Source organism: Xylocopa sonorina, chromosome 4, assembly GCF_050948175.1.
Source record: "Xylocopa sonorina isolate GNS202 chromosome 4, iyXylSono1_principal, whole genome shotgun sequence".
NCBI classification, from domain to species: Eukaryota; Metazoa; Arthropoda; class Insecta; order Hymenoptera; family Apidae; genus Xylocopa; species Xylocopa sonorina.
The window spans coordinates 2,098,923-2,123,891 of NC_135196.1; the positions used below are offsets into that span (position 1 = coordinate 2,098,923).

Below are 24,969 nucleotides of genomic sequence, written 5' to 3' on the forward strand. Positions count from 1 at the left end.
GAAAGTTTGCAGATTGTATAAATTTACAAGTTTTCTAAATGTGCCATTTAACAATTTTTCATTTCCTCTTCTTGTTGAGAATTTCACATGTACGTTTTTGTCTTGGGATAAAAATTAGAATGCGCTAGACATTTTGTAGTACTTTTCACTTGATCGTATCCTACGTACGATATTAAAAGACATTAATTAGGATAATTAGTTGACGCAACGAGTTCGCCAGCAGTCTTTTCTTCAATGAGGAACATAGTGATCGCAGGTCAAACAAGCAAGAAACCAATATCACGCTTTATTACACAGAAAACATCAATTATACGCTATTAAGGTTTTCAATCGGGTTTTTCTATTTACACTGACAATTAATTATTCTTCTTGATTCGAAAGTACCACTCATGTTGTACGTAGCAAATCAACATCACTCGGCATTTACACAAGCAGTAATAACGATCTAGCAAACAGCAGTGGCCGTCCATTAGTCTTCAAACTCATTTCTAGTCCTCTTCCAGCGGTCATTGAAAATCATCAAGAAAAATTATACGAACACTCATCTCGATTAAAGAAGATACATCTTTTCACGCTAGAAAATCCACGGCTGCGTAAAATAAAAAATTTCTTTAATTTCAGATCAGACAAAATAGAAATAACATCGATTCTTGTTTCACTCGAAGTAAAAATACTTGGAGGAAAACTTCAAAGACGACGACAAGTAGAGGTAGAAAATATGAATAAAACTGGAAAAATTTACAGAAAGACTAAATTCTAGCGGACATATTAAAATTACTATTATAAATAGCACTGCCGTTTAGAAGAAACAGTTGACAGGGTTAACTAGTTTTCTTTGAATGAAAAAAGATTATCCGAGGGCTAAGGTTGGTATCGTTGTCGCAGCGAAGTTCCAGTAGCGGTCTGGTTGGCCGGTACGGAGCAATGTTAGCGGTTCCATGATTTATAGAGTCGTAGGGGCAGGATAGCCAGCGGGCTTCGAGCAGGGGATTTTACGGTTCGAGGTTAAGGGGGTCCTTGTTCGGCTCTGGAGGCGCGCGTATTATTGTCCACGGGTCAGCCGCGAAATTTCGCCGACGTGACCTCGTAAATTTCCCTAACGATCGTCTTCGTTCTTTCCCCGGCGTCCGGGTTGTATAACAGCCGTTCTTGCGGCCGAGCCGCGTTTATCATCGAGCGTGCGAACGATCGCTGCTAGTGTGCCGGGGTAATCAACGGTGAGCGTGACTTCTGTAACGAGAGATAATTGTTTCGAGGAACCTGAGGACGAACAGATCGGAAACACGTGCAAGCATCGCGAACGGTTTACTTGTTTGCGAAGAATCGGTGCTGCGGAGTGAACGTGGATTTTCAATAATAGGAAATAATTCAGAGAAGGTGAGAGGAATTTTTAATACAATCGAACGAGTTGCAGGTATTTATTTCGTTCATTGTTTCTCAAGCTTTTCTCAGAAACACTCATTCGATTTATACTGAAAGTTGTATAATCTTCTAACCGGAAACCATTGTGCAAAATAAATTTGTTACAGTCTTACTTGGAATAATTAAATCAGTGTCACTAATATTGAACCATTCAAAGAAACCGCAGCGCGACTTAGGGCGAAATTTTAATTCTAGCCCCGTTGAGTTAAAAATTGAGGGTATAGAGGACAATCTAATTGTATTTTAGAGGTGAAATACTACGATTGAAATGCAATAATCCAGATAAGAAGTAAATTCCAGTAATTTGTCTAATCCTTAAGGTAACTCGGCTGATATCTGAAATAATAGCAGCTAATGAGAACTCATAACTAAATAGAGACCGTCGCAACTTTTCGCAAATAATATTTCATTGTACTCATTGTATAATTTTTTTATCTTAATTGTCATCGCGGTGTGAAAATTTCGCTGATTCTCATTTCTCCCTATTTTTAACGGCCCCCGCGTACGAATCCGAGTAATGATTTCATAGCAGTGCTTTGACGTACCTCGCGATTCTTATTTTTACCACCACTTTATAATACCAAATGAGTTTTACAATTATAATCTCATCATTTAACATAGTAAATATAATAGCAACTAATGAACTTCTGCCTTTCATTTTGTTGTCACCGACACATAATACAATTCTATTAGATCGACAACTAAGCAAAATATGACCCGTTGTTTTTTAAAGTGGTATGAATCCATTTATTCTTACATTGAGATAATTAAGGTTTATGTTTGAATCGATTTAAAAGTATTGACAAACGTTCATCAATTCGGGTGATATTTTTAACACTGTAAACTTGTTCAAGTTTATTATGCAATGATAATTGATAAAAGTGTTAAAGAGGAAAACGATATTTTTAGCTACGAATGGACTCGTACCACTTTCGATAATAATAAATTATAAACAATTAACACAAGAACACAAATTTAAATCCACATTTCTATAGAAGTCGGCTTTTCTGAAGTGGATCTTCTAAAAAATAATAAATAAAATGAAGTTACATACAAGTACACGAATAATCGAGTTTATTGGGAATTAATTAAAAAGTAAAATATTGTATTATGCTTCGTTAAGATAACTGAAAGCAATGAATTCATATTTATATTTTAAACTTATTCTCGTTTACATTCAAAGAACGTGATGGACTTATTTCATTTTGAAAAATGAAATTATTTCGTTAATATTTTACAGCGAACAATTTGCTTGATTAATCTATGAAGAAATCGTGACCCGTTCAATGTACGATTATAAATAAAGAAAGGAGATCTATATTTCATGTATATACGGTGTTGTCATGGACTTTGGAGAAACGGAAAAGCTTTTGAAAACAATAGAAAGAGTATTAATCAAAAAATAATAAATTTAACATATTTTTTCCAGTATAATGGAGCACCACATGTACGCTTGATTGATAGGCAGAAAAGATAAGGAACAAAAGGCAGTAACGCCTCAAAAGATAGACCCGAACCACGGATCGTAATCGATTTTTTATCTCTTTACAATAATGGATCGCGTATCGTGAAACTATGAAAACGTTCAAAAACGCACTTTTCCCTCTCGCTGGAAAGTTCCCGTTGTGGCTGCGTGCATCGCGCGAGATGTAATGGAATTCGTTAGGAATTTAATTTCGCGTTACAGTGCGCCACTACGGGAGCGTAATTGGTGTGGCTTGAAGTTGGGAAAAATCGTTACGACCTGATACGCGCGTAAAAACTATACTGTTGAATTTGTTTTGCATCCTGTTTTTAACTCTGTTACCTTCAGCAGCCGCTTTCCACTTACTTTTATTTTAAGCCGAATTTTTTAGTCGAAAGACTGAATGAATGCTTGAGAGAATTTTAATAATGCCTGATTCATTGAACAGCCAGAAATTGCTTGCTAAATTGCTAAATAATGTTAAATAATGGTGTTCGATCCAGAAGGTTGTATAACGTGTATTTCATTTTCCTTCCTTTTGAATTCCTCCTATTGATCCTGATGGAGATTTGGTATTTTTTAATAACGATCATAAATGATGTTTATTGGTACAATTTTTTGTATTTATAATTGAATGGTTGCGTGTGTGTGGAGAAAGAGTATGTTTTAGAAATATCTACAGTATCCTGAAATACTCTGGTTCGTTGCTATTTTAAGGCATAACTGTAGACATCCACTATTAACAATATTTATATTTATAATTTAATATTCATTTTTGTAATTTATAGTTTTGGCAATAAATATCTTCTGATGATTTTTGAAAATGAAAGTTACATCGTGGGTTTGTTAATCTTGATTGCTGAAAGAATCTTTAAACGTCTTATAATTACAATGTTATTCGTTTCTCGACGAAGTTATTGAATTATGGCATACTAGGGATAATATTAAATGCAAAGACAATTAAAAAACTACAAGAATGAATAGTAAAAACGCTTGTAATAAGCGATTTCGTATCTTTTGCTATCGATATTTTCCATCGAGCTAATTTTTGACAATATTGTTCGTCAAAGCTAATTTCAGAAGGCTCAGAAGCACATTAATCACTCGCAACTAAACTGCAGGCATCGAAACTGATTAGCGCGATTAAAAAACGAATAATTTATAAAAAAAGAGGCAACAATTTTGTAAAACACGTGAACGCCACTTATCTAAACGCTCACCCGTGGTGTTTGCACAAGGAGCGACCCAACGAAAGCAAACAAGCCGTGAGCAACCCTTCTGCCACGTAAAACAAACGTTCCACCCTCGACGTGACTTTTCGAAATAGTGCGTAACACATGGTGCGAAATAAACACGAAAGGCGAACACGTTGGACTCCGTTCCCCTAATTTTGTTCGTCTCCTTCAACCCTGCCCTCGTCCATTGCCCGATCTCGTGGAAGAAGACGGAGACAAATAAATTATCGCGAAGGAAACGGGAGCGGCTTTATGGCGTCCGAAAGTATGACTACGCGCGCTGTAGGTTTTCTGGAATTCCGATCCTCCTATCACCTTCTCCCTTTATCGGTTTCGGAGTGGAAGATAACGAGGAGAGGTTGTTAGAACATTTATCAGAATCACAAGCTCCCTTCTGGGAGTCAGTCAGCCTCGGTTTTTTTTTGTCCGAATGGGCATTCCTCTCGAGATTATCAACTCCCTCGCGACATTTACTGGCCATTGTACTCTGCTATACGATTAAAACACGAGTGGCTAACTTAAAAATTTCCTTACTAGCATAGGAAAATATTTATCTGTTAACGTATGTAATCGTTTTAACATTCGTGCATCTATTTTAACAGAACAGAGTTCGTAAGACTGTAGATAGTAACTTTTTATGAAGGATCGGGCTTCAAAACTGTAACAACAGGGTTCCAGGATGACTCTATTCCTATCTCATTCACTGGATCTTTTTCTCCCATAGATTGTTATCTATGCAGAAATGCAGACAACTTATTCACAGGAAATTGACAGGTTAAGTAAGGAAAATGTATTCTGGGAATTCATTAACTCCCTTTTTCTCTCCCCTTCTTTCAAACAATAGGCAATTTTTCAAAGAAAAGATAGAAAGATTAACATCCTGTAAATATCGTATCGTAATTTTCATAACGTCAGGAGGTCAGTCAACACGTATACGCACATTATTAAGCACGATTTATTTCTTCGTGAAAGAATTTTTAAAAACATACAAGCGCAAAATGAAAGTTACTAGAATAATTTTATTTACTTCGAAATCCAATGAATCAACTCCACTTTCAGTAATATTCTAAACTTTAACCTCATAATGTAGACAATAATTAGTAGATACCTACGATAATACGTTTAATATAAATCAAACTACTCCTTGAAATTGGCCAATTTGTCTTCCGAATACTTCGATCGGAAGCACTAGCATTGTTATCGTATAATTGGTATTAATATTTCAGACACCCGTTACATGCAAGGGTATTCACATGCCGTGGACAATATCCACCTGCTAGTTCCGAGCCGGTAACCCTATTCCTCTGCTATCTGGAATCTAGAAGCCTTTTTAGACAGGCGAACGAACACTCTCCAATTTCGGGGCCCGGCCCCTAGAACGAGAAGGGCCCCCATAAAACGGACTCGATGCATTCTAGTTCGAGTTACGAGCTCCGCTACGAATGCTATAAGCCTCTTAAATCTCGAGCCACGTCTGTCTCTACCAGTTCCTTTCATCTGCCTACCAAAGATCTCCTCCGAGATTGTTCGGGTGTTCCCTCCCTCCACTCTCTGTCCCTTCCTTTTTTCTCCCTTTTTTCATTCCCTCATCGAGAATCACCGAGAGTACACGCAGTAAAGAATGCTGACACGAGGAAACGTCAGCTTAAAGTCACTCGATTAGCATGCAGGATTTTTTGACCGCGGGAAAATGACTCAGCTAGCGAGCTAGTCGGTAATTTCCGGGTTTTGGGATGCTCGTTGTTAACCTTTTTGTCGTGACGAACTTTTTTCGTCTCATCGGAAAGCATGTTTTTTCATTCGAGGAAAAAGTGGAAATGTTTGGACGTTGTAGTTAATGTAAAATATTCGGAATTTAATAAGTTTTTTAATCGTTCTTCTTTCGTTACTGTTAATTTTGTAACGCTAGTTTCACATAGCTTTCGTATTACTACTGTCTTTATCACTGCCTAGACTCTATATTATATTAATTTGTATAATATCAAATTTATGTAATATTATGAAATGCTAGAAAATTTACTTTACTTGAAGTTAATACATTTGATACCTCTCTTCTCAACTATTGGATAAGTGTATGTAATTCTTTTTCAATGAAATCCATTTAATTCATTGCTAAAAAAGTCATTGCAATCGTGATCACGTTATATTACGAATGACACGAATGTTATAGCGTTCAAATTTTTAATTTCTTCTAATTATTATGTATCTTAAAATAATGATCAATTGATGATGAAATCGCCTGTCTATTTATGCAGTTCGCTGTAATTTTTATCATCCGTGAACGCGTTAAAGGAAACTTACAAAAACTAGAGAACAAAGAATAATGGTAACGTGTTCAATTATAGCAATGAGTCAGAGAGGGGAGTTCGTCTATTAGGGTGATAATTTTTCGAGCGGAGAAGGGCAAGAGTCTCGGGTCTGCACGGCCGATCGGCGCCGATAAGATTTCGAATCGTTTTCCGGTCGTTGGAGGGCTCTTCCGCCACTCTGAAATCGTCGATCGTCCGACAAGCACCGCTGTTAACCGAACTTTTACAATTCGAACAGCTACGCCTGGGAATGTCGGAAGGGGTGTATAACACACGGGAGGGAGAAAGAGGGCGAACGCCAAGGGAGGCACGGCGAATCGCACGTAAGGAGACATTTCCGTGGCGTTGTTTGTATGCCATTCGCGATAGCAAGCTCGTACACGGTAACGACTCCTCCGTGTTTCCGGTACGCGTGCCTCGCCATCTCCGTCCCACTAACGCCCAATAACGCTCTAAGGTATCGTGCGCCTATTAGTATAATATGATATATGCACTGGTACACATGTATATCATGCTCGTCTTGCTTAATCAATTTATCTTTGAAATGCACACATTTTCCATCTAGTTGGAATATTTGAAATTAAAAAGTATTCAATGACAATTGTCATTTTATATTCTGAACTGATTCGATTCCATTCGAAAATTAGGTTTTCATTTAGCTGCTTTTTTCGTGAAAATCGTATATGTAGCAGTCACAGTGTTGAACGTTAATTCCAACCGCACGCAATTCAGGCTCAAAGTGTGTTCACAAATTGAAAATATTTGAATCAAAATATTTTAGATCAACGTTAAATATTAATGTTTCTATATAATTTTAACTTTTATACTTTTATATCTACAGTTTGTAAATTATATCTGCTCTGTTTATTTATTATTTTTTATATTTCATTAACTTTGCGACACGTAAAAGTGCCATGATGTAATCTGATTCTGGATACTATATACCGTTCTTTTACACTTTTTTTAGGGCAATCTTGCAATCAAATCTTGTATATCTGCATCGACTAATTAATAGAACCTGCAATCGCGAGGCATTCCTCTTTGATTGCGTTCCAGTAATGAAACTCGTCGACCGACGCGTAAGAAAATGGCATTCAGATGCCTTGATCTTTGCACTCAAAAAACATTCATATCGAAAATGATACGTTCCCGTCATGGTGCGCTCAAATTACAATCCGGACATATATTCAGGACATATTAGAATCGAATTGCAATCCGTACAATCCTTAGGAGAATATAATTAAACATCGACAAGGTTATGTAAGTAAGGACTTGGTTATTATCGTATATACCTGTATCGAAGAAATCGAAATGGCTACTGTGATATGCAAGTTGCACATACTAATGTTCAATCAATTTAGAAGAAATTTAACGAATTATTATACGTAGATATAATGCATTGTACAATATACAGATTCGACATTTCTGAGGTTGAGTGCCCGCAGAATATCGTGGTTTCCTTCCTAATCGATTCCATTGAAATTTCTCGACAAAAAGTTCACCCTTTCATAATAGAAGACGAGAAAAATTCCAATCAGTCACCATTTATACATATTTTATTATACACGCACTACAAGATGTGCAGTAATCTAATCAACCTTCATAGAACAGGTGCACCATTTTCCTGGAAATTAATTAATTAGAATTGAAATTCGAAATGTGGAAAGAGATTTAATTACTCGGATAAAGAGAGACGCGAAAGAGTTGTCGAGCGAGGGTGACTTTTGCGACATCCACAATATATCGATTCGCATTGTGCGTTACGAGCATTCCTTTGAAACATGCTGAACCCGCGTTCCCTAGTGAATTACGAATTCCGGTTTAATGCACTCTGACCTAGCCTTACTTCACCATTTTCATTTTTCTACGAATCTCACTTACATCGGTACAATTCTTGGATATTCTTTTTCAAAAATTCTCGACATCATTTTCAATGATATCTAATATTCATTCTTCGCTTGTTGGACATTTTGCTAAATCATTTATCGATGCCGCACAGTGCTCGGCTCTTCGAGGATTCCCAAAGACGAGCGCTCGAAGCGTCTAGGTTGGAAAACGGAGAAAATCATCGCGCTGAACAGAAAGTTCTCGAGTCTTTAGCGAGAGTAACGTCACGCGCGCGTACGACTATAGCGACGAGAAAAAATAAGGAAAAATGTATTGATAGACATAACGATAACACCTTGCCTGATATGTAAAACCTCGTATGCTCCCACCCACTCGAATCCTTTTTCCTCTCCCCCTCTCTCTCTCTCTCTCTCTCTCTCTCTCTCTCTCTCCGATGCCTCGCGTTGCGAGTCCTCTTCCATCAGCGATATTCGACGGTAAACAATATCGATTCCGTTATTTACCCAACAATTCAGAATCATCCTCCGTGATATCAAGCTACTACAAGAGACAGAAGAGTAAAAGAAAAATGAGGGAGAAGGAAGGAAAAATGGAGACTGGAGGAGGGGGGGGGGGCTGGGTTGGTGGAAAAAAAAGAGGAGAGAAGAAAACTACTCGCAGCGTGGGCGGTATTTACACAGCCGTGACTTGAAATACCCCGAAGCCTTTCGTATACTATACGCTATTTAACGCTATCGGGTTCCCTCACTCCTCCGTTCAAGCTCCTACCACTCTTCAGCTTCCCTATCTGTCGGCCTAGAATGCAACGCATTATGCCGTATCCACACGCGTCGCAAAGGGCGCGTGACCAGACAAACGCGATGCAACAGGGACGCAGATAGACGTGACGTGGGCGCTTAACTCGATCGCCATCGCAGTCTGGATCGCGAAGCCTTTATCAGAGCTGATGCTACTATCGGTGGTTCAACACTGTTCGCCACTGTCTTCACGTTTGCATACGTGAAACGCATAGAATAAGTAAAACGGCTTTAATGTTACGCAATAGGCCTATATCTATATAGAATGGAGTTAAACTTTGTGACTCTCGAGATGTTTCTCTGCTTCAAATATCCTAGAAAATTCTCCATTTTCCACGACTTGGTATTTTGAGAAGGGATTCATTCATTTTCAACACCCTTTTGTATGACCAACTCTCTGACAACATCAATAACGCAAATATAACCTCCTTAAGACTACCCTACCGTAAACATCCTAATCATAGTTTCCAAACTCCAACTCTTCTAACCTCCGTATAAATACTAAGAAGTTTTTACCATAAGCTTAGATTACATACTGTAGAAACGTGCAGAATATGTGCCAAAATAAAAACCTCTAAAGTCTCTTAATCCTTTGTATCCGGATGTCCTCTCCGAGGGGACATCAACATTGATTAGTGACTGTAGAGGATAAAAAAGAATTTGTTCTACCGCAGCTTTTTGTGAAATGCATGTTTTTCTCAAGAAGTGTTCTATTACTGGTAAACGTTGGCGATAGAAACTATTACTAAAATATTGTTGTACTTTAAATAGCTCTAAATATTGCTCTAAGTAGCAATATTTTAGCAACAATTTCTATTATCAACGTCTAGGAAGGGATCAAGTGCAAAGTGAGTTAATAGGTATTACAGTCGATTACTTCGATTCTACTGAACTTGGAATCCAACAACCCTCTGCTCAGCGCTTATCGTTATAACTCGTCGCCAAATCTCTCGTTGACGAAACTAGTCGTTTTTATAGAACACTTGAGATTTTACTACTTTTCAATATGTATGCAATTAATTCGACCATGTTCCCAATCATCCGTCGAACACGTGGAACATTTTACTTCGCGTTAACGAATTTTAAGTAGAATCCAGCCGAGTGCCTTCTGCGCACAGCAAAGCTGATAACCGATGGTTCGTCACGTACCGTTCGTTCCTCAGATGTTACATTGCGCGTTGCATTATACGCATCCGGATGCGCGCAAATGCAATGTGCAACGTGAAACCAATGGCCGTGCGAGACGTGAAGCACGCGCATACGATGAACGCTATTGTGCTCGAAGCAAAGCAGTCGGCACGCTACAGATTTCGATTTCGACATTGAAAACCAAAACTTCCCTAATATGTGAATTTCAAACAAATTCTTAGTGTCAGAAAAAAAAAATATATATGTTTGAAATTCACATATTAGGGAAGTTTTGGGCTGGCAAATCGATCTGTCGAGGTTTCATCTTCAGGAAAACTCATTTTGATAGGTTTTCTCTTACTTAAAGTAATTGATCAACAGGTGTGTCAATAAATATTTGCAGATGTCAGAACCATATAATATAATGTATGTACTAGACATGTAATATAAGTCAATTTGTATGTTTTTTTATCTTGAAACGAGATCGGGCTATTTTGATAATATATTAATAATTGTAATAATCAATGAAAAAAGTGTAATACTTTGTTTCTATTAAGTGGTTGATTAGGCAAAACAAATTGTAGAACTTCGCCTAAGGAGAGTTATGAAAAAGTCTAAACAATAATATTATTATTCGTGTGAATATTTTTTGAAGGACCAAAGGATCGCTTGATGTTCCAGGTACTGAATATAGGGGTACTGAATATCCAGGAAAAGAGTATTTAGTGGCTTTTTAAAGGAAAATAACAGAAGCTCGAACCAATTATATTCGAAAAGAATCGATGTTCGCGTAAATTCGATTGATTATCAAGATTCGTGATACGACGGCCACGTCGTCAAAATGGCGGGTGGTGCGGAATGCCCGTCCAGTTCGGCACGCGTGAAGGAGGCATTAGTTAGCGCGACACGTGAAGTCGACTCGGAGGAACTTCGTTCAGGCGAGATAAGTTTCCAAGAGGCAGTCTCGTTTCGTGGCCTGCTCGTGAACGGGCAGAAAAGAGCGCAACGTCGAACATAGCCGAGAAGAAGCCGGCGAGGCCCTCCTCCTAATGCAGCGCGTAGGCGCTCCGTGACCATGTGTGCGTGTAAAAAAAAAAGCAACCTCGTGGGCCACAGGGTGCAGGTCAGTTTTGTGTCAGCTGCGTTACGCTGTTGGTGGCGGTGCATGCACGCGTGATCCTCGTGGCGTGGCGCAACCTTCCGCTCCGTTTGCCTAGACGCGGGATGCGGTGGTGGCTTTGAGGCTCAAAAGGTAGGCAATACACGTAGAATTTATTTGTTCGCGCGATGAAGTATGCCTGAAAGTTTCGAATATTTACTGTGGATATTTGTAAATGGGTGAATTGAAATTTTTCAAAAGGAAATGCCTAGATTTGAACAGGAAGAATTTTATAGCACATAGTTATCATATTGGTTGAATTCTTCTCTTTTTCATCGAAAATGTTTTATTCTCTGTTTACCTTTTCTTGTCTGAACATTTAATTTGAAATAATTGTTAGAAAATATCGACAAAACAAATTTATAAAAAGATCAATCTTTTTCTATTCTCTGGTTGTCTCTACACACATGTTATACAATTAACTATAATAATTGAATTTGTAGCATTATATTAATCAATACTTATATTTATCATTTCGCACAAATTCTAAATTTCATTAATAATATATCCACGTCAATGTAACACACCGAGCAGTGATGTACTAAAAAATCAATTTAAAATCGCAATCAATATCGCAAGAAAAATAATAAATCATCCTGTAAAAAGGGACAATCCGGCGCGCGCGGTTGCAGCATTCACCGACAAAGCGGACGATCGTATCCATTACGGTTAACGAATCCGAAATTCATGCGTATAGGGAAGAAAACGTAGTATAAAAGGCGAGTCCTTGTTGACTGAAAACAATTTACAAGCGTTTCGCGTGCGTGGATGATAGGCAAACGATAAGGATCAGCCAAGAGGCATTATTATTCGACGCCTTAATGGTATAAGCTGTATAAAAGTAGCTGGGAAAACGTTGATGATTAATCCGCGGCACTGTTGGCTGCGAGATGAACAGATATACCGTGTATTCTCACAGTGGATACAATTAAGGTCTCTGTTAGAGCGTGGCTGCGCACGTCTCCTCTCTCTCTCTCTCTCTCTCTCTCTCTCTCTCTCTCTCTCTCTCTCTCTCTCTCTCTCCCTCTCTGTCTCTCTCTCTCTCTCTCTCTGATGTAATTCGTGTGGTAATCATCGCTATTATTAACCAATAACCAGTGTAATTAGGTGGGATGCTTGCCTATACGCGGTTGGAAGGAGACAAATGGACGGCCGTTACGCGCTTTTTACTCCCTCTGCGCCTCAGCCGGACGTGACGAATGGTTTACATATATTCATTATCGTCGTTCACAGTCAAACACTGCGATAGTCGTTCCGCGAACAGGATTTCGACGGTAAACAAATTTTTCCTGCATGCCACGAGCATGAACGTTTAATGGGAATTTCAATTGGGACCGCTCGCGAACTGATTTCATCGATATAGAAACGTTCGTTTTTTAACGCCACAGTGTATGGGAGAATAGAATGTTTTCCTATATAAATTAGTTGTTACCGCTTAACTAATGAAAATTCTCATTGCGATCAAAATTATTATATTATTAAATTAAATTATTATTCTCGAGCTCTTTCTACGTTCGAGGCGTTTAGGTTTTTTTTAGGAAGGAGAACAGTTTGTTTGAGTGGCTAAGAGTTTGTTGGTTTCATCGCGGGATTGCATATCTGAAATGGGGCTCAGAAATGATGGTCCCCCGAAGAAATTATCGCTCCGTGTAATGAAGGAAAATAGGAATGATTAATTGCAGAAAGAATACTTCTCTTCTAGGTTGTGATCAATCTAATTTTAGTGACATACATAGAGGTAACATATGAGAAATATGTGAACGATTTGAAAATTAATTAATTAGCTTCGACTATAAAATCAAGCTAAAAAGTACGTAATAAATAGTATAATATATAAAATAACATGTAACAAATGAGTGCCTTTTCCAATCGCAAAATTTACCATAAATAACATCTATCAATAAAATTAGTTTTCAACGATCAAATGTGTTAATACCGTTACGAGTATGTAGAAGCATAGCCAATAGCCAATTGGTATTGGTGAAGAAACAGTTATTAAGTCGTGGTTTATCATGCGACCGATAACGAGAAGCCGTCAGATCGTAGATAGATCTGTCAGGAGGCAGACGTGTGACTAATTCCTACGATAATAGTACATTGATATTCGATTAAAGTGTTATAAAACAGTTACTAGTAATTTCTTTTAAAATGGCTTGAGAAACGTATATATATTTGCAACAATATAATGGTAAACAAATTTACTGTAGCTTTATTTTGAACGTATTTTTTGCACTCGGATATCCCCTCTGAGGAGACATTGCAATTATATAAAAGCTATTGTAATAGAAATTATTGCTGACGTCTGAGAACGAATGGAAAAAGTGATGTCAACAGGAAGGTTACCACCTGCGTCTCCACCTCGAAGGCGATTTGGCCGCGAAACCAATTGGCCAAGTAGTTTGTTTCGACTACTTCTGAAAATGACCCCATGATAAACGGGATCGTTAGGAGTACAATAGGCGAGAGCAAACAACTGGCAGGCCCCTCAGGTAAAACCCTCGAGGGTCCAGGTATCTGGAAAATGCACTCGATCAGACCGCCCTGTAACCGAACCGTGGAAAGTTTATGCACACCCCGTGCACGGAACCCGAAGATACAGGTGCACGAAAGTCTATAGCGCGAGAGAAAGACCGTTCTTTCCCTCCCTCTCTAGGCTTTTCTTACTCGTGGTGCAAAAAACGTGAGGCGTGACCGATCCTTTCAGCAGGTTGATTTTTCAAATTAGGGGCTGGTTAGAGATACGGCTGAAAAAACTGGGCGATTATCTGGGGACGATAGAACAGATGACGCATTCATCTTCTGCGATTACTTGACGCGGTGTTAGTCGAATTTTAACGACGATTTCCGTCGAATTCAATCTTTTATCTTAATATATGTATTGTACGTACGGTTCTACAGTTTTTTCTTTATTAATATTTGTACGGAAATATTGTTCTTGGTGTTTTGTACAATATACATATAGAAATTCGAATAATGTGAGAATATTATTAATATTCGAAGCTATAAAATTACAAATAGAGTAACTGGTGCTTAACAACGACTTCGTAATTTTATTTGTCCCGCTCAATTAAGCTCACTAAAACTTGTACATCGATGGTACCTTAAAGTATATTTTAATTTTACATTAAATTTACGTCAATTACGATTGCATAGAAATTGCATTTTCATATCCTTCAATTCCGATCATTCAGAAACTAATTTTTTACGAACCCCCCGGGATAATCGGCAATCGGAAGTACCGGCGAAGCTAATAAAACATTTATTGCACGGTTTAAATTTGGCGACTGATCTCTCCGCGGGCGCGATCAACAAGTAAAAAGGCTCGCGCCATAACTCAGGCAATGGTCGCGGGCCATCGTGCCCCGGATTGTTTATGGCCTTGTACGACCGTAAACACTGTTTCGTTGTTTTGATGTCCGATATACAAGGTGGATGCAACGCCGCCCACGCGATGCACGCGTGCACGCAACCCGTTCCAACTCCCGTGTAACTTATTGGGCGGGGGAATTGCTCGTGGCCTTGTAAGAGCCGCGTACCAACCATCTCGGTATCCCTTTGTTTGGGTTGCGTCAGATTCAACGTAAAGTATTTTTCATTTATTTTTTTACTTTTGTGCCACTGCGCGAAATGTTTGTCGTTTATGAATTGTCAGATTGGAGATTAAGAGAAGAAAATGATTAGAAAAGGAAGCATTTTTATAAATGAGTTTGTTTTTAAGAGCATTAGAGGAAATGTAATTAATATTTAACATAAACATCTATATTTTATATAATACATAGTATGTATTGATAGATCTTCTATACAGAAACAGATTGGACAGTTCTACTTCGTAATTCGTGAAAATCGTTTCAAGTCACTAACCTAATGTGCTGAAAGTTGAAATCCGTGATTCGCTCGCCGAAAGCAACTCAAAACTAATACCCAATTATCGAACTGAGTTGGTTGATATTGAATGCACTAAAACAAATAATATTTTACGACTAACGGAATTCTGTGCAACAACGCTACAGTAAAATCTAGTAGAACTGCAAAGCACGTCTGTTCGGTGCAAGAGGTTAATCCTTTGCATTTCTTTGTCGAACGTAACAGGACATCAGTAAATAAAAAAACAGATGAAATGTACAAGTTCTATAAATATAAATTAGAACAAAGTTTCAGAGCTAAGTAAATGAAATTATTTAAAGTAAAATTCAAATAAAACACTAAATAATAGGAGATTGTTGAGGAAAAAATTGGTAAGTAATTCGATGTGCACAGGATTAACGTTCAGCACGCACCGCCATTGAGACTTACTTCGAGCCGTTAAGACTACTTTCGAAACTATAATACAATTATTTCATCCCAAGTGATTTCTCCGAATTCACCTTAATTTTCAAAACGAGTTTAAAAACGTCCACACTGACTCGAGGAAGTCTCGAATCGAAAAGAACGCTCTGGCCAACGCGTTCGACTGGTGAAAAAGCAGCCTCGATTAAAAGGCACCACCAAGGTTTAAACGGTGACTCGGTGAAACGATCGCCTAGCAGCTCGCTGTAGATCTCGACTTTTAGCCTCATGGTGACTCGGTCGTTTAAACGAAATCAATTAAGGAAGGCGGCAGGGCTGCCGGCGTAATCCGTCGGTTGTGTTGCGCGCGGCTGATTCCGTGCGACGTCGCCACGGCGGGGTGTCTGCGTCGAATAGCCTCGCGGGTATTGCGAAACGCCGTTGGCATCCAATCAGGCAACCGGATCGTAGCCCTTTAAGCCCTTGTCATTACACGGAATTAGTCTTCCGGGCTTTCGTGGCTGGACTAACCGTAATCCGGCGTGTGCCCCTCGAATGGCAACGTCATCGCCTGATATTATGATAGCGTTCGTTTCGGGAACACCTACGAAAGCTGTCAAGCGGTGAAAAGCGAGGCCTGAATAGTTCTCGAGCTAATCCCGGCTCTATTTAACCCTTTAACCGTCACTTAAGAAAAATCTTTTAAATAGAATATTACTTCTGTAATATGAAACTACAATAGAATGTACATAAAATGGTTTTAGTGAAATATTTTTTTTCCGTCTAAAGCGGCCGGTTATGCTAAAAGTAATCGCAGTTAAAGGATTAATTGCAAAATGTGGTATCTAAATGGGAATATCTAAATATATTCATTATTTATTTAGAAACCGTGTTACGAAGAAACCTATCGGGTTCAAGTGGCAGTGGATATCTGAAGTGGCATGCGCGAAACAATTTTTACTCCAAATATTTCAGTAAAATAACTCCTTTCTTTATGTGATGTATAAAAAAAGGCCATCAAATGCATATTACGAATAAAAATTAATTCGGAAATGAAATGTAAAGAGTTGAACTGTTGAATTGTTTTAAGTGCATATTTTGGAATGTAGAAACATAAAAGCAAATGAAACATTTAAAAATGTTCCGGCGTGTAAGTTCAATTCTTTCTTGTTTGGAAGACCAATTTCTAGCTACATCGTGAGGTTTTCATTTATATATTTTCTATGAGAGACTTTTTCTTAGTCACTTATGAAATGTCAGGATATTTTTTTATGCGATTTCTTTTATGCCGTTCCTGTAACAGAAATCTACTTTATTAAAGTTTCATTACTCGGTAAAGGTTTAATAATACACTCGGTATTATAAATTTGGAAAGAGTACTGTTTCATTGCTATTTGCATTTGTGGCGGTCTTCTAATGCTCGCCCGTAGACGGCCAGCAACCTTACATGCACACACGCGCGCGCACGCACGCACGCACGCACACACACACACACACACACACACACACACACACACAGTGTGTCCACTAGCAGGCTCAGGTCGAAACGTTCTTCTGCCTCTACAGGACGCAACGCGTGTTCATACCTATAATATTACGTTAATATGCGATTAGAATGTATCGACCTAACGTATCGAAGTATTCAGTGGCTGACACTTAATTTCTCCCTATGCAATGTAATAGGGTAAGAACAAAATAGTTTTAATACTTATCCATACGATTGCTGTTAAACTCTTTTTTGGGACACTCGTTTACTGGATATGTACAATAGTATAGTGTATACCATAAGCTGTACTAGATAGCTTACAGCCGGATTTGCATGGGCAAGCTCTGTGAAATTCGTATAACGACGGAATCTGCTAACGATGCATTCCTTAGAAAGTATACCCGTCGTTAAGCGAGAAATGACTGTAATATATCTTCATGAGAATGTAACGTGATGTCAGATGATTGGAATAGGCAGGAAAAACAACTTATGTGCTCAAGCCTGGAACTTAAATTATTCCATATTATTGTATATTAGGTAACATCGCCTCGGGCGATTTGGCGTCTACAAATTGACAGGGAAAATATTTTGCGAGAACTGTTCTGCAACGATTGAAACAACAGTTAGCCTAGTCTTGACTAGTTTCACTAATGTTGTTAGTTTTTTTTCATGAAAATATTTGATCCGAATAGTGTAAAATAAAAACCCTAAATTGTATTTCTTCAAACGGTAACTTTCGACGAATTAATAATTAATCCTACCAATTAGAACAGTTCTTTGATTCCATAAGATGAGTAAAGGATGATTTAACTGTTAATTGAACCCTTCCGTTATTTTCATATTACGATTGATGTTTCAAGTTATGTTATAATAAACAGTAATATGTAAAAGCTGTATTTATTATGGTCGAATAAAATTAATCATGGAACACTTCGATCGAAGAATCAAACAATCGGGGTTAAATGAATGACGTGTCTGGTGAATAACGTAAAATAGTCGCTACCGAATCGCTAGATATTATCTCGTTAGAAATAACGAATGAGTCGTCAATCAATTCGTCCAAGATATTTCTCGAAAAGGACCAGAGCTTAAATTGTTTGCTGCAACACGTTATGAATTAAGTTTCTTGTTCTATGGTCTACGAACGGTCCCCCAAAAGTGTTGCAAGAACAACGCAGACCATTCTCTCTGTTCCCGATCGCCTGCACAGCGAGCATAATTACTGTCTGAGAACAAGGAACGCCGGCCAGAGCAGAGTAAGCGAGCAAACAACGTATAGTTCCCTGAAACGCTAAATTGCTACTAATTTCACGCTCGAAAGCGAAGAGCGTTGCAATACAAATGGGAAAAAACGCTTCGTTACTTGCTTATCGAGCGGAGTGACGAACGCGCTCGCTGATCAACATGTAAAATCGCTTGGATCTCTCCTTAGTTATTGTTCATCGATGCTCGATTAATAATCTTCTTTACTTTATCCATCCAATTTCAGGGATAACTTAATTAACGACTTTGTCTGTTCAAAGTAAAGGGCTATCTACTTGTGTTCCACGTTCCTATCATTGTTCACTGCAATCATTGCGTAAACTGTCTTCGAAGCAAACAGAACAATAGTAAGATTTGTGCGAAATGTGTAATGTCTAATTAGTCCGTAGGAAATGCTGCTATTATATATTATAATATGTAACTTAATTGGTTTAAAACAAAAGACAGTGTTTTTGGTTTTTTAGCATAAAATAAAACTCATTTTTTATGTACTACAAACAAAATTACTGATATCGAATGTGAAATTACAACGCAAAATGCTTTCTTGCCAATTTAATATTTCGTTTAACTGAACACCACAGATAGGTGGTGTTCAACCAGTTTATAACTTTAATTATTATCTATAAAGGGTGAAAGGATCACGGGCGTTGTCAATCCCCGCGTTCGACGAGGACGTAAGAGGAGCCCGTTGGAAATTCCGTGTCATTCGAGCGATTCTTTTGTTGGGCTGCCCATTAATCGTCTCGGTAACATTCCTGCGTTTAAACGGAAACGCGTCGCCCTGGCCCCCTTTTCCTTTTTCTACCGCGAGGCAAAGACACCAGCCGGTAATGGCCGCCGCGGTCCCACACGCATAATTATCGCCGATAAACCAGCAGATCCTTATCGGCGGCAGCGTCATAATTATCACCGTCCCGGTGGTCAGTTGCGCGTTACACAGCCACGAGCATACCTCACATTGCCTCGCTCGAATTCCATCCAGCGACTGCCATCGACAGATGCGCGTAACTCGCGAGCCGGACCGGGAGCGAATAAAACAAGGAACACCGGCTGGTATCGATAGAGAACGGATAAAAATCGCGCCTGCCATTTTGGTAGCGGAGAGATACGCGCGAGCCGGGTGCCGCGCAGTCTGACCATAATCGTCTTAATCTACTTGACGCGCTCGTTCGCTCGCCCGCTCAACGCATGACTGCCTGAATTTCTTTCCCTTTTTCCTCCCGGTGTTTCGAGCTACCGATCGGCATCCGGAATCGTTGTTGTTGCATTCCGTCCGTTCGATACCTCGACAGTAGTGGGAGAATGAGAGTCTGGTTTACCAAATTTGGCATGGAATAGAATTGAATTGATTCCTTGTCTTTTGAGCATCGTATGGCACAGCGTTTTTCTACAGTAAATTTTAGCCCCTGGTTATAATAAATGATAACCTAAATATATCATGCCTATAATAGAAACGTTTTCCAACTTCTAATAATAAATCTAATAATAAATGTTTCGTTCTTCTCTACGTCGCTTTTGTAATTTTTAGTGGAACACTTGGCGACTAATGTTCCGTGGAACACAATTTTCTTCAATTCTGTACATTACGTATATTTTGTGCTTTATTAAAATAGAAATTTTTCAGAATAGTTAGTTTCAGAATTAGAACTTTTTTGGTAATTCTTTCATCGGTCAGTGTATGTCATGTAAATGCATATTTATCATCGAATCGATACGGATCTTTTTGATACGTTCAAGTATACGAAATGGGTGCAAATTATAACCATGTGCGCCATCAGGAGTCTGGGTTGTATCGAATTACGAGTTAATCGGTTGAAAATTGTGTCGGATAGTCCTCTACTTTACCGATGTCGCGCTAAAATGGGGAATTTGTATCGGCGGGGTGGTATCAACTCTATCGACGAGGGTGTTCCGAGGACACATCTTTTAACACTTTACTAGTATTCTTAAGGCGCTTTGAATTTTCTGTACAGTACAAATACAGAATTTTGAGCTCATCGTTAGTTATGGTAAAGGGGTGGACATTCTAATCATATATTTTTTCAACAACAAAAACATAAAAATTTGTGCGATAAGAATGTCTATTTCTAATAATTATTTTCGAACAGTGTTAAACATTATATTATTTTCCTATCAATAAGGATTGTATATGGAAAAACTAATAAAATACACAAGGGGTGGTTTTCATCCCAATAATGTTCCCAACAGATGTCGCCACCATTCAGTCTAGTGACTTTTTGAAATGTGGTCAACAACTGAAACAGGGATGCTCGCTTCCTTACCGATATACGATACAGTAACAGGTTTCAAAAAGTAAATTTGAAATATTCAAAGCACCTCGACAAACGTCTATCCTCGATTAAAAATTTCCTATAAATTTAATACTCGAGTTAAATATATAACAACTGTACTAATAAAATTGAACGATACTTATGTGTTCGCAACAACAACTTGGAAGATATTACTTTCGAAGCATGCGAGCGTGTTCCACCAGCGTGCAAGCGAAATTATCTTCGCGTCGCTAAAAATCATTGGAGAATGTATCGTTGAGGACATCTAAAAAGAAAAAGAAAAAAAAATGAAAAAAAAGCAAAGTTAAGAGTGGGCGTTTTATTGGGGGGGGGGGGGATGCGAAATCACCCCTAAACAACCCCGTGAAGGGAAAATATCCGCCGCTAGATGTCGATAGCATGTCCGAATGAGGCTAACTGGTGGGAATCGCGGCGGCTGGCTTCTCCCGCCTGTCTAGCCTCGACGAAAGCCATATTCCCCGGAAAATCTGCGGCGGTGGAAAATCGCCGGCGGGGTACCCGTTGAAAGGGGGCGGGGTTTGTGTGTTGCACCGCGTAAGAAGTGGGAAAAAGGCCGTGTGTCTCGCGCCTGCTCCGGGTTTTTTCCTCTCTCCCTCGGTCCGTCTCGCTCCGGACCGTGGCTAGGCGGGGTTTAAAAAAAGATTTCGCGCTTCGTGAGGGGGAGAGAGGTGGAGCCACGGCCGCGGGCGGAATTCCGGAATTTCAGGAGGCCGCGACGGGGGTGGGAAGACGGGAGACGGTATCGCGGGTCTCTGGGAAGGGATGAAGGGGAAAAGGCATGCACACGGATGATCCGTGTGGGTATCGCGCGACGGAAGGGCGCGGAGACGGGGCTGTAGGAGAGGGAGGGGGGGGGGGGGCTGGGAGCTGAGGGGCGGTCGGAGAGGTGCGCGCAGGGAAAGTGGCGAAGGGGAAACTCTCGGCAGCTCCGGGCAGACCGATCGAGCTCGACAACAGCCAGTTTAACGCGTGCCAACCCTCTTTCGAGATACTGTCTTCTCGTAAACGTCCTGTTTGTAGACACGCGCGCCGGTGTCCGCTGGCTTCGCCACATCGGATAATCCCCGGGTAACTGACCGGCGGGATTCGGTGATCTCGTCCCGCGATGCCTCGTTACGTTATTCGTACGAGGAGAAAAAGTGTGAGCAACGTGACGTTCGGAGTGGTCAGTGGAAGGAGTTCTCGTTCGAGTTCAGTTTGGACGGTTTGACGAGAGAGCGCGGCGATGATTATCGTTTCGCGATCAGTCTGCGACGGGTCTGCCGTGTCGGAGGAGGAGTTCGCGCGAAGACGTTTGGATGGCTCGTTGCGCTCAAGAACGTTCAAACGTTCCTCTGGTTCGTATAATTATATCTGTCATGTACCCTCCAAGTGGTATGGAAGGGTTACCGAACGGGTAGCGGACGTCGCGATTAGGTTTATTTGGAACCGTATTCCGGAATCACGTGGCCGAGTGACGGGTGTAATGGTCGGCTAACGACTCCGCGATCTTTTGAAGTCAGATTCGACGATGGACGTACACGGCTTTAAATGTTCAACGTGAACTGTATCCTTCGCGTGCAATCTATTCCCGTCGTTCTGTATTCGCGGGTTAAAGTAGAAATGTCCCCTGAAATTTACGATGTCCCGCGTGTGTACACGTTGCGCACGGGAGTACGTGGATGCGGCAGCAACCGCTTTTAAAGGGAACAGACCGAATTACATGGCCGATCGGAAACTGTTCTCGATGGAAACCGGGCTAAACCGGGTTATTGGTGCGAATAAGTTTGCCCCCACCTCCGTTGAAAAGCAGTTTCTCTTGGCGTCGAAACGGGACCTACAGTAGAGTACAGCTGGAAGTGGTTGTGTGTACCTTGGCAGCTAGAAGTGATAACCGCGTTATTAGCTATAAATAAACCGCGTGACGGACGCATGCACCGGCAACGATGTAGCATGAGAAATAGATAAGAAACGTTTTCCAACTATCAGCCGCGTATATTTCGGTCTACGTGACTCCACGATAGCCTCGGCAACCGATCCGTAACGATACGACGGAATCGGTGATACGAATTCCAACGATACATCAAAGCTATATCGGTCTCCAGCCAGAGAAAAAAGAGCCGTCGTTCTCCTTAGCTTTATCGCGATGTACACGTTCCATCGAAGTTTTCTCATTTCGGCAAAGTGAAGAAAAGATAGCCAACTTCGAACCTGCGAGAAGAACCGTCCGCTAGTCTAAACGATATACGAATAAAACGCTATCGATATACGTTAAACGTTAAAACAGTTTCGGGTGAAAGAAAGTGACGAAAGCTTTTCTTCGCGTCGCAAGCGTACACTCGTAGTAGCGTGGAGAGCGCGTGACGACGCGTGCTGGCTACATTACAAAGTCCTTCTGCTCCCCACCACGCGCGAGATTTCTCGCGCACCCCCACCGCTGCCTGGATACTTCGCCACCCCTACCAGGAACTAAGACGCATAGGGAACGGTGACGAGGACGGGTCGATCCGCGGCCGTGCGGGACCGAGCGCGACGAAACACGTGCCGCCGCGGTGGGGGTGGAGGAGGAGCGATAAAGTTGAAGGGGAAACGTACGGCAGCACGACCAGAGGGGAAACGAACGGCTCACCCCTGTAGCACCACACCCCTTCCACCAACCAGTGGAGCGTGTTCTCTCCCACGTAACGGCGCTAACCGACGGGACCTTTGTTGCCCGCCACGCTCGAACGGTGTCCCGCTCGAGACTTTGGACGCTGGTGCCGCCCAACGGTAATCGTAGGAACTTTAGACGAGTGATGGTGGGGGGTCGCGCGTTCGTAGCGGGGGAAACGTGGCGGTTCGGTGGGGGTAGAATGTAAACGAATTGGTGGGGGTGAATGCGGAGAACGTAGCGAGTGCGAGGACGGGGGCATGCTGCTGCTCTCAGGACGCGCAGAACGTCAGAGTGGGTCGAAAAGGATGGGTGTTTCTCTCTCTTTCTCTCCCTCTCTCTCTCTCTCTCTCTCTGTCTCTCTCTGTCTCTCTCTCTCTCTCTCTCTCTCTCTCTCTCTCTCTCTCTCTCTCTCTCTCTCTCTCTCTCTCTCTCTCTCTGTTCTCTCCGTTTCTTCATTTCTGTCGATCGTTCGTCTCGCTTGCTCGCTCCTCGTGGAGAGGCAGAGAAAGAGAGGCCGATGGCGGGGCGAGAGCCGGCTTACTACGCGGCGAAACGCTACCACGGCGTTCAGTCGTCAGCGATCAGACCGCCGGGCAGTGTGAACCTTCCTGGGCAGTCTCTTCATCTACCGCTTCGTCTACCGTCCTCTGCTGTTCGTTCCTGGACGCGGCGACAGTGATCAGCAGCATCTGGAGAAAGCCAGGGTGTACGGCCGCTTCCGAGATGGATCCGCGTGTAATCGTCGCGACGACCGTAGATCCTGTGACACGGTGCTACTACGGCGAACGCGAGACACTCGTTGGGAACGATTCCGAATAATTGACGGAAGATGTAACTACGGTGTTACGTACGACGGAAGAATGCGTTAAGAGCCGCTCGGTGCAGCATGTACGATCGGGCATTCGCTACGAGGTTCGCACCGTACCCCGGGTGACAGAGAACCGAGGGGCCTTCAAGGACGCTGGCGAGAGTCGCCCGATCGCCGGACTCCGGGCTAACAGATGTTCGAGAAGATCTTGCCGAGCGAGCGATCGCTTCCGATCGAAATCACCCGAGACGATCGTCGCGGCAGCACCGAGATTCGTACAGAATTCCGCAAGACATTGGATATCGGATAGTTACCCGAACCCTTCGACCGAAGATGTTGCTCCGAACCGCAAGATCTCGATTCGCGATATCGAACGTTCGACGAACAAACAAGCAAAGCAAAGTTTCGTTTCCCGAAATTTCGATCGATCATCGACGAGTGAAATGGAATGATCCTGTCACAGTGAGATCCGCGGTTAGAGAGATACCGCAGGAGTCGTCGAAACGGTTTGTGCGACATCGCGTAGAGCCACGTGGTGCTCCGAAACGCGTGACCGATCTGCGCTCGACGAACCCCATCGCGACTCGAACACGCGAAAATAATCGAGAATCGACGAACCACCGGCTCGCGTTGCCGCGAAAGTAGAGTTACCTTCGTCGCCCGTCAAGGTATGCGATGCTCCGTTTGATCGTTGCGTAACGAACATCGCTCGACCTGGACGGGCACCCCCCCCGTCTTTCTTCCACCGAAACATCGCTGCTAGTGCGGGATAGTGATCGAGGCTAAACGGAGAAGAAAGGGGAGCAAACAAGGAAAATGTGTGATTAAATAAATAAATA

The 24,969-nt window shown here is 41.2% G+C and overlaps 1 protein-coding gene across 1 annotated transcript in view; it reads right to left on the reverse strand.

The window, feature by feature from the left end:
* The window catches only part of Mesr6 (misexpression suppressor of ras 6), a 906,227-nt gene that overhangs the window by 182,223 nt on the left and 699,035 nt on the right, over window positions 1–24,969 (reverse strand). The gene's annotated exons all lie outside the window — the stretch shown is intronic.